Below are 18255 nucleotides of genomic sequence, written 5' to 3' on the forward strand. Positions count from 1 at the left end.
GTTTATCTATATGGGTGTTAGTTGATTGACAGGTGCTTCGGAATGTTCCGTGAGGCCTTTTCAGCGTGAAGCGTGAAGGTTGCGGTGCGTCCCACAAATCCGTCCTAATCGTAGCCCCTAGTAAGCTCCACCTGACAGTTAGAACTCCACACACGATGGATTGTTGACATGTTTTTCCCAAAACCAGCATGCCCAGCACGTTTATTTCCCCCCGAAACCAGTCCGCGGGAACAGGGAGTGCTGAAAGGATTTTGATTGTCTGCTAAACTATTTAATTCACTGCAAATATTTGAGACACTGTTCATGGCGCGGAAACAATACACACAGTTTCCAGCATTCTCTGCTAATCAAGCGGAACAAAACAAACGAGCCGTAGGGAGGGAAAAAAAAAAGAAAAGAAAAAAGAAGTGTATCGTGCATTTGGCACACGGGTGACCTGGTTTTACATAAGGATGTCCTCATTTCACTTCATCAGTGAGGGGTAGTTTCTGCAGAAACATGGTGACTGGTCATTGTATCACTGAATCCCCATTATTACATTTTCCTGTCTGCCTCTGGACGCAGGAAGCCATCCATACAGGAATGTTTTTAATCAAATCTAACAGTTGCGTTAGGCCTACTGTGAAGCTTGAACAGACCCCTTGCCTTTTGCCTGGCGGTATATAAAAAAGGATTACTGGAAAAATACAATATCTTCTTTGTCAGCACTTAAGGTCTATATGATTGTGCCTCAGGATATCCCTTTCCTGAAAGGAAGTATTGCTCATTGAATCTTTTTTCAACAGAGTACTCATCCCTTTAACACATCAGCAACACTCCAGAGTAGTCTCAGTAACTTACTAGAATTCCCACGTTAAAACTTTTCATTTATTGAGCTTCACAATTACAGATGCGGATTGATCAACAACAGTATTATGCATGATTATAAAAACAGACATAGTTGTGTATGATTTTGTTACATTAGAAATATATATATATACATATACAGTATACTATTTTGTCCTTCAAAATCTTTTAATGTGTGACTGAGATCTCATCATCTAACAGTATAGGTCATCAAATGCACACATTTTCCCTTGACTCTCTTCCACTCTTCCATCACATGCACACCCTTTCTTCCTGTCCCCTCCTCATGCTTCTTCCCCTCCCCCATCTGCCCTTCCCTCCATCATGTCAAAATCAATAGCAGGTCCATTTGCTGTATCATAGCTCCATCCCAAACTCCGGATGGTCGTGATGCAGTGATAACCCGCGGGTGAGACGCCGAGGGGAGATTCTTAAACTGATCAATACCTCTGGTGTGCATTATGACTGGGAGACTCACCATATCAGCTCCCACACCACAGGCTGTTGCTTTCTATGATCTCATAGCGCCGGGTGGGGGTGCATATGTTAAACGCATTCACTTTTAATGGCACCAATCATGAAACTACATTTCAGTATTTAGCACTATAAATACGCTCTCAGCGAGTGCAATAAATACGTGATATGCAGAGTTTAAAGATGTGCCGTGGGTAGTATTTGTCTCAGCTGACGTGAGACCAGTGTCTGCGGTCCCTGGGTAGCAGCTGCAGAGATCTGAGGCTCTATGACATCACTCCATTAACCCCCTGGTCATGGTCATGGTCCAGAGAGAGAGGGTGAGAGAGAGAGAGAGAGAGAGAGAGAGAGAGAGAGAGAGAGAGAGAGAGAGAGAGAGAGAGAGAGAGAGAGAGAGAGAGAGAGAGAGAGAGAGAGAGAGAGAGAGGGGTCTAGCCTTAGGGGAAACACTGCTCCATGGGTCTTTGGTGTTGTGAGCTGCTCTGATCGGGCCCACACCCCACTTAGGCCCAGCTCTGCTCTTTCTTAACACGGATTGAATCCCCTCATTAATGATATATGACAGGGCAGATCAATGCAGACTGTGGGTTAGAGGCCTGTTTGAGAGCCATGCGTTGGCTCTAATGGCTACACGCTGTTCGACATCATACATGCCTGTCTCTGGATACATTACCCCCTCAACAGGAGAGACTGGGGAGATATACGCTAATACTTACATGGTAAGTAGCTTATATTGCCAGTAGGAAGTCTTTTCCAAGGGTTTAGGTTGAGTCTCGGTGTTATGGGGATCCGACCAGGGCTGGCCAGATCCTGGACGTCACGTAGGTTTTACTCCAACCACAGTTGAAACAAGCCTAATTCATCTTGTCTACCACCTGGTTATTAGAATCAGGTGTGCTGGATGAGGTTTGGAATGAAAACCTTTTTGACCCTTTTGTTAAACACTGATTTTGCAGAGTAGGTTGCATCAATTATCTGAATGATAGTAGTTTGAGTGTGAGTTTAAAAAGTTTGAGCTCAAGAGTTTTATGTAGAAAAATAATTTTGATAAAAAAACAAGAATTGCCACATTTCCAATATTCTACCAATACATCATTTGGTTAGACAAAAAAAACAGTTTCTACAGTCTGGTTTTCTACAGTCAGTGTTTTCTGACCCTGTTTTTAAAAACAAATATACCAATAAATGTTTGATTCGATTTTGTTTGTAATCCATGCAAACTGGCAAGGATCTCACCTTGGTTAGTCTGCAATTAGAAATTGAGATCCTCCTCACTCACAGGCAGTGTACAGCCCTTTTGATCGGAGCAACCCCATCAGACAGCCCAGTCCGTAATCAAATATCCAGTAAACTTTTGACATTGACTTTGTTGAATGCCAGCTCCACACGCCTTGGGATGGACCAGAGTGTTTACAGGGAGAGTCATAATACCAAGGTGACGTTCCAGCTCTGAGAGCTAACGCCACATCCCACTGTGCTTGACCTCATGACCGTCAACCAGAGTGGTTCACAGCACGAGTGATATACCACCATAAAAACCCAAGATCAAAGTTTGGACGTCATTCCAAATGGTGTGTCTGAACACGACCCAACAAGCCCGTTCCGAAGCCCATGGCAACCGTTCAACACTTTATTTTCGTATAAAATTGCTCTCCCAGAATTCCATTTTTTCTCCCCATAGATGTGGCCAGTGAATCACCATTAAAGGGGCCATCAAGCTGTCAGGTGGGTATGTGGAGTGCAGGTGCAGCCATGGTCCGCTCCACTGTAAACAAGCACGGTGGACCCCCTGGATAATGGAAACCCAGCCTGGTTTATGTGGTTCTGCGGGGGGTGGGAGGGGTGGGGGGGGGGGGGCTTAAAGCGTTTCATCCCCTTCTGCTTTTCAACAGATTTGATTCTGAAGTCCAGGATGGACTGGTGAGCATTACGGCCCATGCCTCGAACGAGGAACGGGAGCCGGGGCTCTGGAATGGGACTGTCGTGGTGGGAAAGGAGGGAGTCAAACAAGACTATGGAAAACAATCTCTATGCCGGACCAAGTTCACAGGCAGTCATTACCTGGGAAGAGAAAGAGGGAGAGATGGAGAGAAGCCCTTGTTTCCGGAAAGGAGTCTAAATGGTTCATTTTGCGCATGGCTGAACACTGACACTAAAAGAATTGAAGTTTCCTCAGATCTGACAGACTTTCCTGTATTATTTTTGTCTATAATTTCTTCTAGTTGTAGTTCTAGAAGGGGTTGCGATTCTTTTCACAGCCGTGAAATGTCTGACTTAACTAGTCGAGACAACAGACAATTGCCCGCCGGTCCTTGTTCCCCAAGGTCAGTGAGAAAATGATGGTACCCAAGAAAAACAAATGCAGACCATAGTGTGGTTGTCACATACTGGGCCAGTCTTTTAACGGAACACACTAAAACACATTTGAAGGCCCTCTCTTTTTTAGTTAGATATAAATTGCCACAAAAAAATTACCCCTGCAGAAAAGTAGTCTCTACAGGATGAGGTAAGCGAGCTATTTTTCATCGTTAGAGAAAACGCCCTTTGGAGTTTACCTCCCTTTAATCATATTTCTCCTGAGTGACTTCAGCCCTTCTCTAAATGACTTCAGATCAAGGAATTTGAATGTTTCTCACAGCCCACAGAGAAGTGTTTCGAGATGCAAAAGGATAAGATTGAAACAGGCCCCAAAAGTCATTTGAGCTTAGCCTCAAATCAAATCAAAGATAAGTGCTACACTTATCTATGAGTGGGAAAGTAGAAGCGGGGATAGTTGGATAGGCTGAACCCCTTCTCTGGAAGGATCTGAGAAAATGTCCCATCAGGCTACAGGAAACCCAGAGTTGGCCCTGCATCATCAGCTCTGTGGGGTAGTTAGCACCTCGCTGGCCCGTCTTTGGGGGTGTCTGGTAGTGATTAGGGCTGATGGACTGCTCTGCAGGCAGGTGGGACTCCCGCTCCACTAACAGTTTTGCAAAACTGCAAAAGATATTATCGGAGGGGAACGAAAACAGCACTTGTCAGGTCTGTCAGGGAAGATGGACAAGTTCAAACAGATGATGTGAGCGACGATGGTCGCCCCTACGCTCCATTGCCCTGCCCTCCGGCCCCAGCGGGCTGCTGCTGCAAAGGATCCTGGGTCGCCACATCTGGCCCTGGGCTCACCTGGAGACCTGGGGTGAGGCCCCCCCTCACCCCGGGGGGGGAGCGCTGGGGAGACCAAATAAAGGCCCTGCTACCTACACTGGGAAATAAAGATGGGGAAAGAGGGAGAGAAAGAGAGACAGAGAGGGAGGGAGAAGGAGGGAGAGACTAATCTCTGTCCACAGGGGCAAGAAAAGAAGACTTTTCAGAATGACAGTTCACAGGATTGGACTGATAGAGGACAGCGTTCAGACACTGACGTGACTAGCATCTATTTACGTTAGCAACAGTTGTTGGTTTTATGATGCACTTGAGATACAGAGGGAAAATGCACGCACTCATATCTCTACAGCCAAGGTTGATGCAATCGTTTGCAATGTGTGCAAGGAATTGACTTCACAGAATAACGATTAGCAAATCAAACTTCAGACCTTTAGAGTCTGAAGTTTGAGCTTCCGCAAAACAAAGTTAGGGACGAAAGTCTCACCTTCTATTTTACAGTTGTTGCTGCCTATGACAGCATCCCAACATCTGAAACACGTTCAAACATCTTTGAACTACGGCATCAAGCCATTGCAGTCTTTGTGTCTTGTACTCTTCCTCTTTTCTGGCTCGAGGAAAAAAATAACCTCCTGTGCCTTACTTCAGGGTTTCACAAATCATTGAGTTTACATAAACAGTGAACATGGTGAAAGGAAATGTTTCCAGTCCATCAAGCCACTGGATTCTCCACTTGTAGGGATCCACATCCCCATTATAGTCCCAGCCCTATCCAAACCCCAGCCCTATCACAGTCCCAGCCCAGACCTAGCCCTATCCTAACCCCAGCCCTATCACAGTCCCAGCCCAGACCTAGCCCTATCCTAACCCCAGCCCTATCACAGTCCCAGCCCAGACCTAGCCCTATCCTAACCCCAGCCCTATCACAGTCCCAGCCCAGACCTAGCCCTATCCTAACCCCAGCCCTATCACAGTCCCAGCCCAGACCTAGCCCTATCCTAACCCCAGCCCTATCACAGTCCCAGCTCAGACTTAGCCCTAACATAACCCCAGACCCAGCCCTGCCCCATCCAAGCCCCAGCCCCAGTCCGATCCTAACCCCAGCTCTATCATAGCCTGAGACTTGTACGCTCCATTGACCCATAGGCCGTGCGAGGAAAACATGCTGATGGAGGGGCAGACCATGGGGTCAGGATGAGGCTCTTCCTGCCCAGTATTCAGCAGGCCCTGGTGACGGTGAGGCCAGGCCCTGATTAGCGCTCCGGGACCCAGCAGCAGAGAGTTTTCATTAGGGAGAGGGCCAAGATCCTCCAGGATGGTTCCGGACCATTAATACTTTTGAAACGGCGAATGAAAAGGGGGGGAGGGGGGGTGTGCGGCCGGCATGGGCTGGGCTGGGGAGACCGTGGGTTATTTTGAAAGGGGAGAACCCTGTGGAAGGACCATGAGAGAATGAATACCACGGGATCATCTTAACCTCATTCTGCCCCTCTCCCCCCTCCCTAAGATCTGCAGCCAATTTTCCTGCCATCTGAGAGCCAATCCTAACGGCCCGTGGAAACACATTGTGCACTTGATAGTGACGCTGGTTGATCAAATAAACGGCACGTTACACAATGATGTGATACACTGTGAGACTGACAGATGTTTGCACAAAACTGTGGTATCTCCAGATAGTTTGGAGGTCCGGGAGTCTGGAATCTGTGTAAACATGTAAACGCTGGACTTTTACTATATGTTGATCAAGTGGATTTGACGACACACAGGGCAGCAGGTCAGTTGTATTGTATTCAAGGTTAACTGCTAATCTTCTCCTAGGTCTGAGGTAAATATGATATTTCCTCTGTTGGTTGCAGCACTGAAGGTGTTTATTACTAATAACCCTTGCATAGCGAGCCACAGGAGAAAGGAGGAGCTTTCTTCAGGTCAGTTTCCAAACCAGTTAATATTTTATCCTGCATGAGGCTGGTATGATGACTGCTATTGATTTCTCATCTCTTATTAATGCAGCCTGGTGCCAGAGCACAATGCTAATCACACGTTACATCCCACTCCATTTTTCATGCAAAGTTCTTCAATTACTGTAAGTAAGCGCATGTCTCACTTCAAGGTCTTTTAGGCCCTGTTGCAAAATATTTCACATTAGCAGCGAGTAGCTACGACCAAGTCCTTTAGAAATAAAATCTCAAAGCCAATGCAAATCTGTCATTGATATGTCACTCCTTTCAACTACTGTATGTCTCTTATAGACGTACGGCAGTCAAAGAACCAATCAAAATCATGTCAAGGGAACAGTCTTCATCTGCTAGAGAAAAGGACCTGGCAGTGTACACCTGCGAGACCCGGCCAATAACTACATAGATGGACAGCAGCCAGTGTAGCGTGCGGAGTGAGACGTTAGAAAGCGTGACGTCTGTTTGGTGGCTGTAGCGTGGCAGTACGGAGGAGGAGGGTAAGCAGTGCTCAGGGACTGACTTGGCAGGCAGGACGGCAGGCCGTGCCAACACAGCTGTCTGGCCGGCCAGTCACTCAGCGCTACTCCCGATGTCATGACAACAGATTGTCTATCACCGTGGCGGCCGTGCACACCGGGATACGAAGGTGTAAAGGGCTCAGCGGTGAGCTGGTATGAGGGCGTCTGTTGGTGTGAGGGCTCAACGCCTCACTGTCACAGCTGATATGTATTAACTTGTTCAGTCACACTGACTAGACTGAATAGGAGTGTGTGAATCTGTTTGTTTGATTAATAATCAACTTTAAAAAGTTCTTTTTTTACGGCAATGTGCCGTTTCTTTTTCAACCTTATGTTCAAAGTAATATTGCCTAACTAGAAAAAGGATTCAGATGTGATGCAGTAAAGCTCTCCTAACTGCCATACATTTCTAAGAAAAAAACATGGAATTACTCCAAGTTCTGAACTGTGTAATTCGGTCAACTGTTAATAACTTTCCAGGCGCCAGCCTCGTGAAATCTCTTTTGTTCAGGAGGAGAGTGGAGGACGCTTTTATGAGCAGTCGTTTCTTGCACCAGGTTTTTGTTTACGCTTTCATTATATCTCTACAACATTATCTGATGCCTCCGTCCCAGGTCCAATCTTGAGTCTGGGGTTTTAATCTCCTGACGCACTCAGCCCCTCGTTCGCCTCCTCTCGCCTCTCCGTCCTGCTCCGCTCCGGGGAATCTGAGAGGGGTTATATTACAGCGCATAAATCAAGGCAAAATGAAATGCACTCCAGACGCTTTCAGATGGTTTTAATTTATGGCAGAGGGCTGTGGATACATACACACACACACACACACACACAGACAAAAACACATTTAATGTAATCTGATCACTTGATTCGATGCCGAATTTATGAGCAGTACAACTATGGCCAAGGGACCATTGTTATAAATAGACGCAACACTGCATTAGATGTTTCTTTGACCTTTCACCCTGTAACATAATAATAACATTTAAACGAAATAATAATATTTCAAATATATAATAGTTTTTTTTTTCTCACCAATCAATCATACACACCATAACAATCCATAATTTCAGTTTTTTTTTGTTAGCTTTCATTTTTACATAGTAGCTGAATAGTTTCAAGAGTTTTACTGTGTGAACAAACATAATGTAATGTTGTATCAAGATTGCACAACAGAACAGAAGTAGCCTAAAAAGACATCAGCTCCCTTTGGGAGTAGCAGAAATGTAAAATTAGTGCCCTAAATTAGTGCTGTTGTTATCATTACTGGGATTTCCTTTCCTATGTCAAACTGTCTGTTGTTTCAAGGGGATTGACTTTCTCAATCTCTCTCTTCTGTGGTCCACTTCCCATTGATGTCTCAATAAACATCATCTCCCTCTGTCTCTTCAGAGATGAAATCAATTTATGAGCACTTGGTATCTGCTGTTGGACCAAATCCATTAAGGTCAATCCAGACCAGAAGGGTGTTGGGTTAACACATTAAGAAGTCCACAGGCATTCACAGGGAAATGGAGAGAGAGCATCGAGTTTTAATGCTTAAAGCCACAGAAACCAATGAAAGATTAGCTCCGCTCATTACTTGACATGAATGCCTTATGGCATTAACAGAGATGTGCAAAATACTGCCAAACAAATATTCTTCTAAAACACGTGAAGTGAAAGGAGCTTCTTTTTTTAATCTTTTGCTCCATTGAGCAGATGATGCATGGCCACGAGCAAAGAGATTAGCATACAATCACAGCACTTGTTCCAACATGCTTGTTGTGATGCTGGATCCATTTGAAGAAAAATGCCCCATCAGCAGTTTTTGACTCTGGATGTGAAACAAAAGCAGGCCTCTTCCTTCCCTCCAGTTTACCTTTGACCCCAGTAAAACCACTGTCACATGGTCAGCGAGGTTTACAGAAACGTATGTATTCGACATAAGAAAAAAGGTTTTTTATTCCACGTAAACATATGAGTTTGTGTATTTGAAGGACTGTACATTGCCAGTCATCCTGGGTTTGTGCACAGTTCTCTAGGAGAGGTGCAAGATATCGTGGTGGGTCTTACCCCATGTTCACCCTCTGAAACCTACTGCAACACGATCCCTGACCCACTCCCCAGCAGGCCCACCACACCCACCCCCTGTACCCCCAATCCGCCTGCTCTCTCACACCCCTCCATGGACACATTCCTCCTCTGTCACATTCAGAAGACTCCTGCGCCAGGACGCAAATAACACGGGCTAAGGCTAATAATTATCTGCTCACTTTGTTACCTCTGTGGCCGCAGACTTCGAAATAACAACGAGTTGAGTTCCCTCTAGTCTTTTTAGCCAACCAGAGGTCAGGAAAGACCAGAAGATATATTGGGAGCATTGGCAAAGGGATGCAGGCAGCAAGTCTTTTTTATAGTTCAACCGGCAGTATCCCTATTTGAGTAATTGTCACAATCAACATTTCCAACCGGAATCACAAAGCCTCCAAAGTTGAAACGTAAACACAACCTCGAGCAAGAAGAAGAATAGAGGCCATCAAACACGGACTGAGGCGGCCATGTTTTGACATCCACATGATGAGTGTCCACACTCTCGTGAGTTAGTTTATCATCAGAGTTCATTTCTGCCCACCATTCCTTTCACAGCCCCTCTGTGTCGTTATATCAGCCGGTCCAACTTCTGAACCCAGTTTTGCAAACTTTTTTACTCTGACACCATTCAACAAAGCAAAGGCGATACATTTTCATCTCTCTCTCTTTACTTTCTCCCCTGCATGTGTTGAAACAGTTGCAAGGACTTGGGATTGGTTTTGTAAAGCAACAGCCAGAGAAAAAAGGACTGAGAGAGAGAGAGAGAGAGAGAGAGAGAGAGAGAGAGAGAGAGAGAGAGAGGGAGAGAGAGAGAGAGAGAAAGAGAGAGAGAGAAGGCTTTTGGATCTTCAAGAAATTATTCACGGCTTGGGTTCAGAGGAGCACTCGTGTGATGGCTGTGACAAGTGCGTCTCTCTCCTAGCGTCCCTGCCAGCCTGGAGTGTGCCGACGTGGCGCTCAGACACCATTAGAGGGCTCCGAACGTGGGGGAGCCGCTCCCCGACGCACCCTCATGGAGGAGCACGAGGAGCCTGACGGGTAACGTTGCAGAGATTAGAAGTTTGTTTTGAAGGCTCTCGCCAAAGTGTTCCTGATGAGCCGAAATCCAGAGCTTATTGCTTAACCAGAAGATTGCAACCAGAGCTTCACATTCTGCAAGGGTTTGGAGATGTGAGGCGATGTGGAAACCTTTCATGTTCGCTGGGATGTTGTTTTTTTATACATCAAGATGCTATTAAGTGGCATTGGTTATTTGGTTATTTTTTCCCTGAAAGGGGCTGTTTTGGTGGCATGAAAAGTGTTGAGTTGAATGCAAATATCACTTCATGCAATGTTGATTCTCGTCGTCCCAATCTTGGTTCTGATTTTACAGATCAGATTGTAAGATGTAAAAAGATGAGAGAGAGAATGCAATGTTTTGTGAGGTTGGAAAATATCTTTTTAATACTGCCCTGGTTTTTTTGTCTTTAATTTGACAATTTTTGGTCCAGACAAGCTGTTACTATTCATTCAGAATTGATAACAATGACAGTCCTGCTTTAAATTTACCACAAGGACAATATGTTTTACATACACACACACACACACACATCAGAGGAGGTCTTAGAACTGCCCTGCCTTGGATGCCCTTAACGACCTCATGACTGTGCTCCATCTCATGCATGTATTGAGATGCATGTCTTTGTACCTTTATTCTATTGTCTCTCCCCGACCAGGCCTCCAGCTATTCAGACAAGCCTGGGTGCTGGAGTTGTGAGCAACCCCAGAACCTAGCCTCTCTGAAGGAGGGAGAGGGTTCAAACGACGGGAGCCTGTAAATTATTAAGTAAAAGCTTGCTTGAAGGACTGAGTAAATTACCCCAGTTACATATGCACAGGGTTCCTTGTCCATCTGCCCAGGGGTTGTAAAGCACACCAAATGCACAATGTGTTCACATCAAACACACATTGTCTGTGGCTGAAAATGTCTCTGTCTGGACAGCATGCACACACACAAAGGCTGTGACAACTTCTTGCTTTGTAATTTTTTTTATCAAGAGAAGATGCAACCATACAATGGGGTAGAAACAGCATTCAGTAAATAGTAGCTTCTATCGGTCAGAGCTTCTTCAGTTCAACCCTCTTGTAACAAAGTGCACATCCCCCTCTCCACCTCTCCACCTCTTACCCCTCTCCTCCTCAGCGCAGAATCTCTGCAGCTCCCTCGACATGTGATTATTGATCCCCCGAACATGTTGTTGGACTCTGCCTCAAGGCATCCTGGGTAGGCCTGAGCGTGTTGTGCGTCCTTAGTTGCAGGGGTGGCGGGAGGCGAGCTGCCCACTGACCCCTCATGCCCCCGCTGTCATAGAGGGCAGATCAACTGTCTGACAGCAGGTGGAAAAGGTGGAAGCAGCCGGGGTCTGAAACAGATAAGACTGCCAATCGCTGATGTAGCAGGGATCTAGAGTAAACCTGCAGCTCTCCTTCCCTTCTTAAAGCCCTTTCACAGGCACTGAGCCTTTACACAGTAACTAAACCGGGGGAAAAAGAAAATTTTCTGTGAAAATGATTGACTGGGCTCGTGTCTAATAGGTGTCAGTCTTTGAATGTGTACATCCCGGATCGAAAGGTTGGCTGCAAAACTTGTCTGACGCTCCCTACCTTGTTATTGTACGGGTAGTTCGCTTGAGTGGATGGCAATTATCCAGGATGACAGACACTAGTGTTTACTCCCCTGGTGCCGCGGAGGCCTTGCGTCACGGCATACCAAGAGACAGCCGGCACAACGAGGCCAAATGTGCGAGTAGAGTCCCGCTGAAAGGCCTGGTGACAGACAAATGCCCATCACGTCCCCCAGGGAAGACGCAGCGCTGGGATAAAAGATACCAAACAAAGTAGCGTCCCACCGCACCCCCACCACCACCACCAACCACTCTTTCCCCGGGCCCCTCCCCTCCAGCACCCCACCCCTCCATTAGAGTTCAAGCCCTCACATCAGAGAGACCCTGCAAAAGACCCTCTGTTCTCCCTCCCTCGCCCCCCCCCCTCACCACACAGACTCCTATTCCTGCCCTCCTCCGCCTCTTCTCCTACCTCTGCTGTTCTCTCTGTCTGTCCTCCATTTCTCTTCCCCCTATACTCAGCAGACAGCTTCCTCAAATCGTTTCACCTGCCAGGTTCACATACAACTATCAACCTGGTTTAAACCAGTTTTAAAAATAAAAAAGATGCCCAGATTATGGATCCACAACCAATCAGACATTTTACGATTTTGCATCTCAACAATTGCAGGTTTCTTGACCAAATTCAGGTTTCTTCCACATCCATTTCTAGATTTTACGATAGCCACTTTGTGTGGGCTGAAGGAATGTGAGTTCAAGGCTTTCCTCCCTTATGTTACTTCTGTTCACTTCCATCCGACTGTGTTCTGGTTGTGTGTGTGTTGGTGTGACCCCGTGTTTCTGGCGGAGTTCAGGGAGGGGAGGAGGGGTTGATTGGAGGAGCGGCTCCTCCTGGCCTCTCTTGTCTACCCAAGCAGAACCCGGTGATCCGGTGAACCTCCTGACGTTGACGTGCAGATCTGAGGCCTTCGGAGGAGCGATGACAGCTGTCATGGCTACGCGATAAAGTGAAGGAAATAAAGAAGGTGAAGAAGACGGTAAGGGAGGAGGAGGGGAACGAGAAGAAAAAAAGAAAAAAAAAGAAGGAGAAGCAGCAACTTTAATAGTTTTGTGCTGAGGACACTAAGATTGCTTTTGGTGTGTGTGTATGAAGGTGTGTGTGTGAATGTTTGGGGGTTAGGAAGGAGGAATTCTGCAACTCAGCATAAAACGCAGCATATTGAGAGATGAATAGAGTCTTGTGAGTGACCAGTTGAAACACCGCGGTGCTGCAGGCGGTTCTGCCTGCTTTGTTTGGATGCTAATATGCTGATGTGATAGCAACACACAATGAAGGGGTCCTCCTCACCCTTTGATACCCCTTGCTAGCATCCCTGCGTGTTTTTCCACTAGCCTGGCACAACAAGGCAGTATCCCTCAGAGAGTAAATGAGGCCCTTGTGTTGCAGGCTGACCTGCAGGCACGGGGGAGGCATTAACATAAGCACATGGGTGATATCTAAGCATTGTGCAGCTCGTGCTTTTGTGCATAAGAAATGATGACGCCGGTATAATGGAGCCTGTAATGGGAAATGCAGTGTGGGACTGTATTGTGTTTCTCTAAGGGATTGTGGTGTGGCCATCTAATGACTGGAGACAGTGGTGTGTAATGTGAGGCTGTGATTATTGTTGTCTTCATTAAAGTAGAGAAAGAAGCGTTTCTCAGTAATATAGGACAGCTCGTTTGGCTTTGCTGAAGACCATTGGTTGGTCATGTGATTGTTTTGACTAACACTTATGTTTGGGCTTTGAGATGGACATTCACTCTCGGCGGACTTTGTCTTCAACCCATGGCCTGATCGCAGCCTTCCTCCAGAACAGAGTTCTGTTTAACAGAGCCTGCCTGCATCTCCCAGGGTCGGGGTGAAAGGTCACAGAGCGGATGGGAGGTTGGGGCTGTGTGGGGGCGAACTTCAGGGAGACCCCAGGCAGGAAATGGACAGGAGGGGATCAAAATGAGCGATGGAGAGACCGAGTTCAACGAGAAGTGTGTGTGTGTGTGTGTGTGGGGGGGGGGGGGACCTCAGAAAACACAGCGGACCAGGAGGGAGGCCCCTCTCACGTTTCATTTTAATAGCGCAGGGCCATTTTTCTCCCTTTGCTCTCAAGCACAGGCCCGGCCATTAGGGCCTCTCCGTAGCATGTGGAAACCTCGAGCTATTAAAAACACAATTTGCACTGTCAGCTCCTATGAGCCAAATCTATGGCCTGCCCCGATCCCCCCCCCCGCCCCCAACCTCACCCCCAACCCCCCCCACCACTCCCTCCCCTCAGCCTCCACTCTGACACTTTTTTTCATCTTCTTTTTTTGCAACAACTTTCCAGGCCAGCATAACCATGATGCGTTAGCGGCGGCAGGTCCATTACGTGTCCCCGGCCTGCGCAGCCCTGCATTAAGCTAATATTATCTATTCCCAGAGTGGCCCCGGCCCTTTCACACAACCCATCTATTATTCATCCCCCAGCTCACAGCTAATGTTTGCTTTGAATTATTTAGACGTATCTTCATTTATCAATAAACATAAATGTTAAACAAAGAATGCTGATGAGGAGCATGAATTATACTGTAAAAAGTTTATGAGATTATTCGGAGGGCATGTTGTGATTTATAGACGTGATATTTACCCGTAATGTTTCGAAGGGAAGGACAGGAGACATCACAGACCGAACAAAGGGAGGAGGAGGGTGGGATTCCATCGGCTAGCTGGCAGTTCTTTGTGTTTGGTGGTCAATATGTGTCTGCACTTAGCAGTCAATGAGGAAATATACTGCATTTCTCAGGAAGATATTAAAATCGAACTAGCTGTTCAGCATCCTCTGCGCAAAATAAAAGGATTATCGTCATAACTTCGGATGAAGGGAAACACCGGGGTGTTTCATGCTCTGTTGTCAAAACCTCCAATGTAAGAGTCTGAGTTACAGGTCAATACCCCCCTGCCGTGAGAGGGAAATGACCCAGCTCCTCTGCCTGTGTCCAACCTGGTAGATGCAGGACCATGGAGACATGTTCGGGGCCTTGCACTGAGGCCCTGCGCTGAACGAGAGGCTTATCCCGTCACAGGCTTTGACTAATGGGGCAAAACAAGGCAAACGTCACCGGCCCCCCTGTACAAACACATTTGGGGTATTATGGATGACCCATGGAGGCAGGAATAACACAAGACCTGCGGGCTGAAGGGAGTTCAGCGTGGGGCGGCGGGCCGGGCGGACGCCGGCTTCACACAGGCACTCCATAACACCTCCGCTCTGGAATGCTGGGAATTCCCCTGTCTCGCTTAGCCTGTAGAAGGTGAGCTGTAAGGCACGAGGACATGGCTCCAGTCTTAAGATCCACGGAGGGAAATGACTGACTCTGTTACAGACAGGAGAGACAGGTGTATGGTGTTGTGCTCTGGACAGTGTTTCAATCCAGAGACGCCAAGAGATTCCACTGAGCGCGAAACCCAAGAAGACCATCCTCCCTGCCTGCTCCACCGTCCACTGTACCATCCGCACCACCTCCATCTTCCATCTCCTCCGCCCTGCCGCCTCCTCCATCACTCACTCTTCTTCCTCCCTCATCCTCCTCCCTCCCTCCCCCCCTCCCTCTCTCCCTCATCCTGCCTCCCTTCCCTCGTCCTCTCTCCTTCGTCCTCCCCCCTCTCCTCTCCAGTGTTGGGTAAACAGGGCGGAACCTCTCATCAGCGCGACTAAGCTGCCGTCTCCTGACAGAAAGCTGAAGGAGTGATTTCAGGTTTCAAGTGAGCAGCTTTCACACTTAATTACCCCGCTGATGGCCGGGGCAGGTGTGAAGAGAGGAGAAGGTGGAAACCCTCGACGGTGCGCCGCCATTTCAAGCCGAGAGGGCGCAGGTGCGCCACAACGTTGTGGCTTTGCCGTTTGCTTAGCAACAGAGTTCCACTCACTCACCTAGAGCTTGTTGGTTTTGTAGGCTGAGTATCGTTCTCTCCTCACCTTCATAGATGAAGACTGGATTTCGACACCTTTCTGTCTGCCTGCCTACGGCAGTATGTGGGTACAGATATGCAACAGTCAGGGCAGAAGGGGAAAAAAAGGCTTGAAGATCCTACAGACAGATGTCTCAGTGTTCCATTGGATGTGTTGTGCTGAGGAATGCAACATGGCACAGACCAGGCTGAGCCCACCCACTCATACCAAGAAAATCCCCTCCTGGGTCAGTACCCATGCAGAAGACAGGGGAGAAATATCTGGGGTTTGTGATCTCATCCGATCCCACTTGCAGTCTGATACAGGCGGTGCATTTGCCAGGAGAACTCTGTGTAACAGTACGGAAGCCCGTAGCCACGCTCTCAGGAAGACATGCTACCTCAGGGACGGCTAAATACCACTGTCGACTTCACCCCTATGAGACTCTCAGGAAGTTAGCTGCTAAGCCGCATTTAAATATGAGCTAATCATCCTGGTGTGAATGTGGCTCTCATCTGACGTTCACGCTGGGAGGTCAGGGACTGTGAGCCTAGGCGGGAGACTGTTTCACACACTCTCTCTCTCTCTCTCTCTCTCTCTCTCTCTCTCTTTCGTTCACACACACACACACATTCTCCCGACACATGCATTCATACGCACACAGACATAAATATATATATACACACACACACACGCATACACACACTTGCCAAAAGCAGACCCATTAACAGTCATCAATGCTCTGGTAGGCTCCCCAGGTGTCTCCAGAAACCCGATCTCTGGTGTGCTGAGAGCCTGGCGCTCACCTCCTCACAGAGCCAGCCGGCCGCCTCTCCTCCAGGCCACAGCGAGGTTTCCTCTGGTTTGCCACCCAGGCAGGAATGCACGGCTTGGGGAGGAGTGTGTGAATGATGCACGTCCTGATAATTACAGAGTCTGTTCTCTCATACACGCCAGCTGACGTTCCAGAGGCCGGGGCTGAGGCTGGCGGCCCCCTACGATGGTCCCCAGCCTCCAAGCTCCAGAGTTGCTCAAGGCCTGGTGGAGGTTAGTCATCAGAGATTCATTCCATCTTTTGGTTTCATTCAAAACCAAGCTTTGACTAAATTGTGGTTTGGTCTTGGCATATATTTGTGTTGTTATGTTGGTCGATAGTCTAGCTGGTGTTCATTTTCAATCCAACATTATCTTTTCATCTGCGCTAATTCAATCAGAGGCTACAGAAGCCAAAATTGTGGTTTCACAATGGAGCTTTGGATATGCATCTGGTGGCAATGCGTTGTCAAATTCTTTGCTAGTTCAGGAAAAAGCCATTGAGGGAAGCTTTAGAACAAGTAAATCATTATTGACTCAGAGCTCTTTTTCAGCTACAGTCATCAGAGGATGGTAATAGTCTTGTTCTTAAAGTGAAACCTGGAGGCTGTTGTGGATGAGTCTGGGACGAGGTTGGATATGATTGTACAGCAGTCCGAGTTGATGAATTGGAGGTAGGAACATTGCTGTAAGGGATCTTTGATTTTCCAAATCTCCTCTTGGTATATTGCTGGTACTGTACATGAGCTCTGGTTTTAATCGAGAAACTACACACGGTGGACTTTGAGAAAGAACGTTAGGAAAAGCAATTAGAAGAACAGTAATAGAATGGAACTGAAACATCTGCTTCTTTTTTTAAAAGAGAAGAAAAAACTTGTCAGGAAAAGGAAAGTAAAGCATAAAGTGCTGAAATGGTGAGAAAGTGATATGTACACAGAAGTGTGTTGTTTGGAGGGGGGGGAACAGGGATGCAGAGTAGTGACTGTACCGTAGCACTGATCTATGAGAACCAATGATGCAACCTGCTCCCAAGGCACTCTGGGATGCATTTAGGGCGTGCATGGGGAAAACCAGGCGGGTGTATTACCAGGAAAGATAAATCTATCTCATTAATCCTTTATTCTCCCAGGCTGGGAGGCACTTCTGAAGAGCTGGGAGAACGTACAGCAGAAACAGCCTCGTACACCGGGATCCTTCACGCAGATGGGCAGAGGGGAAGAGAAGGGGAGTGGAGGAAGGGAAGGAGGAAGGGAAGGAGGGAAGGAGGGACGGAGGGAGGGAGGGAGGGAGGGAGGGAGGGAGGGAGGGAGGGAGGGAGGGAGGGAGGGAGGGAGGGAGGGAGGGAGGGAGGGAGGGAGGGAGGGAGGGAGGGAGGGAGGGAGGGAGGGAGGGAGGGAGGGAGGGAGGGAGGGGAAGCTCTGTGTCAATCTGTGCATCATTAGACAACGCAGCGACTACAAGAGGAAGACTCTTGTAGAGGGATTACGAAGATGCAGCTTTTGCTATCGAATGATCAATGATGTCTTTGTCTCCTTTGGAAGAACATTTTTATATATACATATATATATATATATATAAGTCTTTCTATTGTCGTCTTTGAAGTCACACATGCTGTAGGAAAACAAATGAGAATTATGAATTAATTTGAAGCTGTGGAATGTTAGACTGCCTCGAAAGTTAAGTGCAGATATATAAATTGTTGAAAATATTGTTTTGCAGCAGTCATGTAGATTATGTTTCTTTATAGCTATATATATATATATAAAAAATACATGTTGACTACGTCAATCGCCTGATCAAGAACTAACTGACATTCCTCAGATCTCTCCAGTGTGGATCTGAAAACTGCTGTTCACTTAATCTCCTT

The sequence above is a fragment of the Osmerus mordax genome, chromosome 9 (assembly GCF_038355195.1).
Source record: "Osmerus mordax isolate fOsmMor3 chromosome 9, fOsmMor3.pri, whole genome shotgun sequence".
NCBI lineage: Eukaryota > Metazoa > Chordata > Actinopteri > Osmeriformes > Osmeridae > Osmerus > Osmerus mordax.